This window comes from Dromiciops gliroides, chromosome 4, assembly GCF_019393635.1.
Source record: "Dromiciops gliroides isolate mDroGli1 chromosome 4, mDroGli1.pri, whole genome shotgun sequence".
NCBI classification, from domain to species: domain Eukaryota; kingdom Metazoa; phylum Chordata; class Mammalia; order Microbiotheria; family Microbiotheriidae; genus Dromiciops; species Dromiciops gliroides.
The window spans coordinates 378,738,898-378,747,136 of NC_057864.1; the positions used below are offsets into that span (position 1 = coordinate 378,738,898).

General features: G+C 31.7%; 1 pseudogene; it reads right to left on the reverse strand.

Moving 5' to 3' along the window:
• The window catches only part of LOC122755148, a 60,852-nt pseudogene extending 55,899 nt beyond the window's left edge, over nucleotides 1-4,953 (reverse strand).
• Between the last annotated feature and the right edge of the window lie 3,286 nt (nucleotides 4,954-8,239).

The following is an 8,239-nucleotide window of genomic DNA, read 5'->3' on the forward strand; positions in this document are numbered from 1 at the left end:
TTTTTATATAAATATTTTATTATTTTCCAGTTACATGTAGAGATAGTTTTCAACATTTGTTTTTATAAGATATCTAGTTTCAAAATTTTCTCCCTCCCTCCTCTCCCTCCCCCCTCCCCAAGATAGCAAGCAATTTGATATAGGTTTTATATATATATATATATATATATATATATATATATATATATATATATATATATTCAATCACATTAAACATATTTCTGCATTAGTCATGCTGTGAAAGAAGAATCAGAGCAAAAAGGAAAAACCTCAAAAAAACAAAAACAGCAACAACATAAAACAATAGAAATAGTAAGGTTATATCTGTATCTAGATTCCACAGTTCTTTTTTTTCTGTATTTGGAGAGAATTTACAATCATGCATCCTTTGGAAATATCTTGGACCATTAAATTGCTGAGAAGCATCAAGTCTATCACAGTTGATCAACACATAATGTAAAAAAGTAAGAAACTCTTTTTGAGGCAGAGGTAAAGAAGGAATTCATTTGAAGTATAGGGTCCAGTTAGTGCAAACATATGTGCAGGAAATTGAGTCCCATGTGTGAGTAACTGAAAAAATGGGGAAAATAGTGATTAAATATGTATTGAAAATAAAAGTTGAAATTTTATCATAGAAGCAAATAGAACATTAGGAGTCCTCCATATGTATTGAGCAATGTGCTAAGAAATATGCTTGAAGAAATTTATTTATATGTCTGTGACACTTAGATTGGAAAGCAGAAAAACAGAAGGCAGGTAGACCTGTTAGGAGTCAGAAGGTTTTTGGAATTTTCTAGGTATGCATAGTTAAATACATAAAATAAATCTGTGACTATGGGAATATAAAGGAAGAGGCTCCATGTGAGAGATACAGAGAAATACCTGATAAGATTTGGAAATTATAGATAATGTATGGTTAGGACTAAGTACTGATTTGAAGATCACACTAAGGGTCCAAACTTGGAGAAGAGTCAGACCTTCCACAAAAATAGGCAAGTTTAGAATTTGTTGGTTTTGGGAAAAAGAGAATAAATTCCTTCTAGAGGATATTCAGTTTGAAATGTTCAATAGATCATTTTTGTGCTGTGGAACTGAAGCCCAAGGGGGAAAAATTGGCATTGGATATAGAAGAGATTGGGAAACCATCTTCATTAAGATTACAATTAAATTCATGGCAAATAATAATATCAGCAACAGAAAAGGTGTAAGAAGAGAATAAATGAAGGGAGGAGCAGAGCTTCAGGTAACACCACAGTTAAGGGGCATGATAATATGAAAAGCAAGAAAATGAGACTGAGATGGGGCCAAAAAGGTAAGAGAACTAAGAGAGAATGTTGTCATGAAAAACATTGAGAAAAGCGTATCCTTTAGAAGAGGGTAGTAAACAATGTGAAATGTAGCAGATTGGTTTAGAATGAAGACTGAAAAAAAGACCACCAGATTTGATTACTTACCTTACAGAAAGGAGTTTCAATTTAGTGATGAGAGAGGAAACCAGACTGCAAGTAATGAATGAATGGAGAGGAAGTGGAAGGAATGTAGACAAATTTTTCTAGGAGTTTGGCTGAGAAAGAGTTGTGAGAAATTGAGGAGATGGGAAAACCTAGTGAAAGTTACTAAGGGAGTAAACAAGAATACAAAAATTGAACATTGGCCCTCTTATTTGATAAATAAAATTAGTTACTCTTTTTTACTTAAGGAAAAAAATTAATTAATTTTATTTAAAAAAAAAAGAAACACTAAATTAAGATACCCAAAAATGAAAATAAAAAATCATAAGCAATGAAGAGGGGATAAAGAAAAAAATATTAGAGACTATTTTGCCAAATTTTATGCCAAATAAATTGATAACTGAAGTAAAATAGATGTATATTTGCATTAATGTAAAATACACAGATTAACTAAAGGAGAAATAGAAAATTTAAATAAATATCTTGAAGAAAAATAAATTGAATAAGTCATAAAATAACTCTCAAAGGAAAAATATCAGGTACAGATGCACTTAAAAGTGAATTTTATAAAATATTCTTAGAAAAATTAATTCCAATAGTAGATAAATAGTTCTCAAAGATAAAACTTTCTTCAAAATTCCTTCTTTGAGATAAATATGGATCTAATTCTCAAACCAAGGAGAGAAAAATTGGAGAAAAAATGTTTCTAGACCAGTATCTCAAATATCTCTTAATGTAATAATACTAACTAAAGTAATAGGTACACAAGATATTAGAATGGATTATAAACTACATTTAGATTGGATTTTTTTTTTTTTTTTGCAGGGCAATGGGAGCTAATTGACTTGCCCAGAGTCACACAGCTAGTGTCAAATGTCTGAAGCCAGATATGAACTCAGGTCCTCCTGAATCCAGGGCTGGTGCTTTAATCCACTGTGCCACCTAGCTGCCCCCTAGACTGGATATATACTAGAATACAATATACATGCACATGTCTGTATAAATAATACACACATGGGATATATATTCACATCCCTATATATACATACATATCTAGCTATATTGATTTAAAATCATATTAAAATAGAAAAATAATTTCTATGTTTCAATTTAGGAAAAATAGATAAAATATAATACCCATTTATGTTCTTTAAAAATATTACCTTCCTTTAATGTTATAAAACAAAGGTGTTAGATACACCGGCCATGGCCAAGATCATTCTAAAATTTAATTAGGAAATATTGAACAATTTTTAAAAAATATACTAATATATAGATATTAACATGTGGATTACTAAATCAATATGCACCTGCAAGGATCCTTATGTACAATTTGGTGCCCTGCCTTTCTATTAGAATTTGACACACTGCCATATAATCCTTATCTATAACCAAGAAATAGTAAAATTCTTTTTTTGTTTTTTAAAAATATTATTTCTATTTAGCATTCTTGTCTTTTTAAAATTGTTGAGTTTGAGATTCCTTCACTCCCTCCCAACTATCCCTCACCTATAGAGAAGACAAGCAATAGGATATTAATTATACATATGAAATCATGCAAATAATTTCCACATTAATCATATAACAAAAAAAGTTTTAAAAATTAAGAAAGTGAGAACATTATATTTCAATTTGCACTCAGAGTTCACCAGTTCTCTCTCTCTGGAGGTGGATAGCATGTTTCCATCATGAGTTCTTTCAGATTGTCTTGGAATACTATTTTGATCACAGTAGCCAAGTCTTTCATAATTGATCATTAGTACAACATTGCTGCTTCTGTGCATAGTGATCTACCACTTCTTCTATCTTCACTTTGTATCAGTTCATATAGGTCTTGCCATGTGTTTTTTTCTTCTGAAATCATCCCTGCCATTATTTTCTATAGCTTTATAGTACTCCATAACAATCTTATGCAATAACTTGCTTAGGCATTCCCAAGTTGATAAGTATCCTCCTGATTTCTGATTTTTTTGCTAATGCAAAAAGAGCTGCTATTAACATTTTTGTATAAATAGGTTCTTTACCTTTTTCTTTTATCTTCTTGGAGTATAGACCTAGTAATGGTATTTCTGGATAAAATGTTATGCAGCATTTAATAGTCCTTTGGACATATTCAAAGAATATCTGTAAATGACTAAAGTATTTTGAGTATTATCAAAAATTCAAATCAACTAAAAAGGACTTATTAAAGAAGATGCTATCCATCTTCAGAGAAAGAACTTATAAATAGAATTATGCATAGTATACCTTTACATTTAAATACATGTCTATACATATACATATATATGCATATATCTACATATACGCATATACACATACATGTACATACAGCCATATATGTGTTTATATGTACCTATGATACCTCTCTCTGTGTATGTGGGGTCAGGAGAGAAGGGAGATAGTTTGGGACTTTAAAATGTAACAAAAGTAAATTAAATTAACATTTTAAAAAACAGTCCTTTGGCCATAGTTCAAGATTATTTTCCAAAATGGTTGGACCAGTTTGCTATTCCACCAACAGTTCATTAATGTATCTATTATCCTTCATCCCTTCAAACATTTCTCACTTCTGATAGTTATGAGTTGGTACATGAGAATTGTTTTAATTTGCCTTACTTTTATCAATAGTTCTTTAAAACATTTTTATATGACTATAAACAGATTTGATTTATTCTTTTGAGAACTGCCTGCTTAGATATTTTGTCCCTTCATCAATTGGGGATTGGTTCTTATTTTTATAAATTTTACTAATGTCCTGAAACATTTGAGAAAGAAAACCTTTATCTGAGAAATCTGGCTTTAAAAATATTCATATGATTTCATTCTTTATGGTACCTTTTACCAAAATGCAGTTTCATTAATTATCTCTTTTAATTAGATCTATTTTTACTTTTCTACTACCTGACATCAGGATTGCTGATCCTGCCTTTTGTTTGTAACTATGTTAGAGCATGTTCAACTTTTTCCATTTTTGACTCCTTTATGCCCAAGAAACAAGAAATTTTTACATGATCATAAGATCATAAAATGGGTGTACATAACCTTCTACTATTGTCAAGTTTTTTCACGACTCCCACAATCCCTTATGGGGTTGTGACCCACAGCTTAAGAAGTTTTACACTATATGTATCTATCTGTTTCAAGTTTGTTTCTTGTAAACAACATAGTGCTGGATTCTGGTTTCAAATCCTTTCTTCTATCTGCTTCCATTCTATGGGTTAGGTTATCCTGTTCACATTTACAGCTATGATCACTAAATTTGTATTTTCTTCCATCCCATATTTTTAGTTTATCCTTCTCTCTATCTTTTTATATTGCTCCTCCTCAAAAATATGTCTAGCTTCCAACCACTGCTTCCCTCAATTTAGCCTCCCCTCAAAATTCTCTGCTGCTGCTATCATACCCACTTCCAAGGCCTACTGCTGCTGCTCTTGCCAGGCTCTGTGCTTGTGCCCACCCTGATGTTGTTGATCTTTTCTGTGGACCTTCTAAGTTGTCTCATGATGGAAAAATGTCTACCTCTGACCTTTTGTTGGCTCTGCTCCTCCAAAATTTGATTTGAAGTATTGTTTAAAAGTTGTCAGGAGTGGAGTTTATGGAAAGTTCAGCTGAGTCCTATCTCATACTCAGCCATTTTCCATCAGCCACCAACTATCATTATTTTTACTTGAAAAATACTACATGGGCAGCTAGGTGATGCAGTGGATAAAGCACTGCCCTTGGATTCAGGAGGACCTGAGTTCAAATCCAGCCTCAGACACTTGGCACTTACTAGCTATGTGACCTTGGGCAAGTCACTTAACCCTCATTGCCGCATAATTTTTTTTTTAATTCATAAATTAAAAAATACTACAGGTAATTATGTAAAGAACAAGGGTAAAGTGGGAATATTAAATCTTACCATTATAATTTTATATAATTCTAGAAATGTTAGCAACTGGTGCGAGACAAGAAAGGGAAATTGAGGGAATAATTATGGAGGAGAACAGCACTTTTTGTGTGTGTGTGTGTGTGTGTGTGTTGTTTTTGTTTTTGTTTTGTTTTTGGCAGGATAGCAATAAGGAGTAAATGAGTAGACACTAAGTCAGTCAGGATATTATATGATATTCTTCAAGACACAGTATACAAAAAGAAAAAAAATCTCTTCTGTGCTCAAGAAACTTACATTCTACTGGAAGGAAAGAAACATAAATACAGAGAAGACTTACAAATTATATACAAAATAAAAGTAAAATAATTGAGTAGAATAACATTACCAAAAGATGGGGTAGAAACCTGGCATCTACCTAGGCTAAGCAGGTTGGTAGTGTCATGGGTAGAGTGTGGGGTGAGCCTTAGAGTCAGGAAACTTCAGTTCAAATTCTGTCTCAGGCAATTATTGAAAAAATATCCATTGGCAAATCATTTCGCTTCTCTACATTTTAGTTTCCTCATCTGGAAATAGGGATGGTAATAGCTAGCACTTACCACAAAATTTTGCATGATGATCAAGTGAGTTAACATTAATAAACACTTTGTAACTCTCAAGGTGGTGTATAAATTCTTGCAATTATTGTTATTCTTTATCCAGCCATTGTACTGGAGATAGTAGTAAATCTCAAGAAGTATTAGAGATTATAAGAGGTAAAAAATGATTCTAAAGCCATGTAGATTAGATTAGGCATACATAACAACAGTTAATTATCTGAAGGTACATCTTACATAGGATTATATAAAACCTTACTGTGTAGAAACTAGTAGAAATCCCCCCCCTCCTGAGCACATGCACACATATATGTTTAAATGCTGTATTTTTTCTATTTAAAAATTGCTTTGTAAAATGAATATAGTTTAGATATTCATTAAAGCAAGCAGTGCATTTCTGTGGTTGTCATACCCTGTTGGTGTAGAATTTTAGATCTTAAGGTTTAAATCTGAAACAGGAAATGATCAGACAGCACTCATGATTTGCCTTGGGCCTCAGCCTAATAGCCTCAATACTTCATCAAACAATGAGTATAAGAGAAAATACAAAAAGAAGCAAATGTTGTCCTTTAATGACTTAGCTCTTGAATATTATCAATGATGGATCAACCTCAATTTGCCCAGAGGTTTTTTTGGGACAATAGCCAAAGAGGAAATTCTCATATTAAAGGAGAATGTGATCAAATGAACACACTGTTCCCTAATGCTATTTTTCTTTCTTCTATTTTGTTAAGTACCCAGGGTATTATAATTGCTCATCTGAATTCCCTTGCCACCCCAAGCCTGAAGTCATGGAAAATCTCCACTAAAAAAATGATATGGCAATGTTTTCCACAAAACCTTTATGAGGGACTATTTCACAATCATTGAGTTGGATTTACATTTAACAGAATCTGTTATCCTTTGTTTCTCCTAAGCCCCAATATTTTTCCAGTTACTTCCATTTCTTCCTTATTGAGCCTATGATTGAAATATATGAATAATCCCAAAGTATGTGACCAAAATGTATCATGAAATATGTATGATTAAATTGGCGACTGCTTTGCTTTGTCCAGCACAGTCTGTGAATCCCTATGGCACATTTTTTTCAGCATGTTCAAAGTAATTAAGTGTAGGGAAACCCATTCAGTTTTTTTTTTCCTTTTTTCCCCCATAAAAGTATTTTATTATTTCCCAGTTACAAGTAGAGATAGCTCGCAACATTTTTTTATGAGATTTCTAATTTCAATTTTTTCTCCCTCACTCCCCTCCCTCCCACCTCCCCAAGACAGCAACAATCTGATATAGGTTATATATGTACAATCATATTAAAAATATTTCTACATTAGTCATGCTATGTGAGAAGAATCAGAGCAAAAAAGAAAAACGTCAAAAAAGAACAAAAACAACAGAGATAGTATGGTTCAAGGGAAACCCATTTTGTACATGTTCATATTGACTTTAAGATGTAGGATTTTCCTTATGTAAAAGTAAATTCATCTTTTCATTCCAAATTATTTCTCTCTAGATGCCCTCTGAGAGAATAGCTATTTGTTTTTGGGCAGATGAATAAAATTATTTAAAACTATGTGATATTATTCTCTAGAAATGTCAGAAGATATTGTTAAATAAATTTTGTTGTGGTTCCACAGCTTAATGTTATCTATTTAGTTATTCTATGCTCAGGGAAAAATAAAACTAAAAATGATTTACTTCAAAAAAATACTGCTTTACTTTAATCAAATAAAATCCTAGAAAGCTTATATTTTCTCCAACAATTAAGTATACTATTTTTTGAAATTTCTAATATATTTTATTTTATATTCCCCATATCCATGTTAAATTTTTTAGCATTCATTTTAAAATTTTGATTTTTAAATTATCTCTCTCCTTCCCACATATACCTCCATGCTCCTTGAGAAGGTAAGTGATATGAAATCAATTATATATGAAAAATATACAAAATATATTTTTCATATTAGCCAGATTGCAGAAGAAAACAGACAAATAATCTTTCCAAAAAATAAAGACAGCCAAAAAAAATATGCTTCAATCTGCCCTTAGAGTTCGTCAGTTCTCTCTATGCAGGTGAATAACATTTTCATCATAAGTCCTTCAGAATTGACTTGGATTGTTGTGTTGATCAAAGTGGCTAAATCTTTCATAGTTGATCATCCTTAGAATATTGCTATTACTAAGTACAATACTTTCCTGGGTCTACTCCCTTTATTTTGCATCAGTTCACATAATTCTTACCAAGTTTTTCTGAAAACTTCCTATTTATCATTTGTTATGGAGCAATAGTATTCTATCACAATCATTTCCTACAACTTGTTCAGCTATTC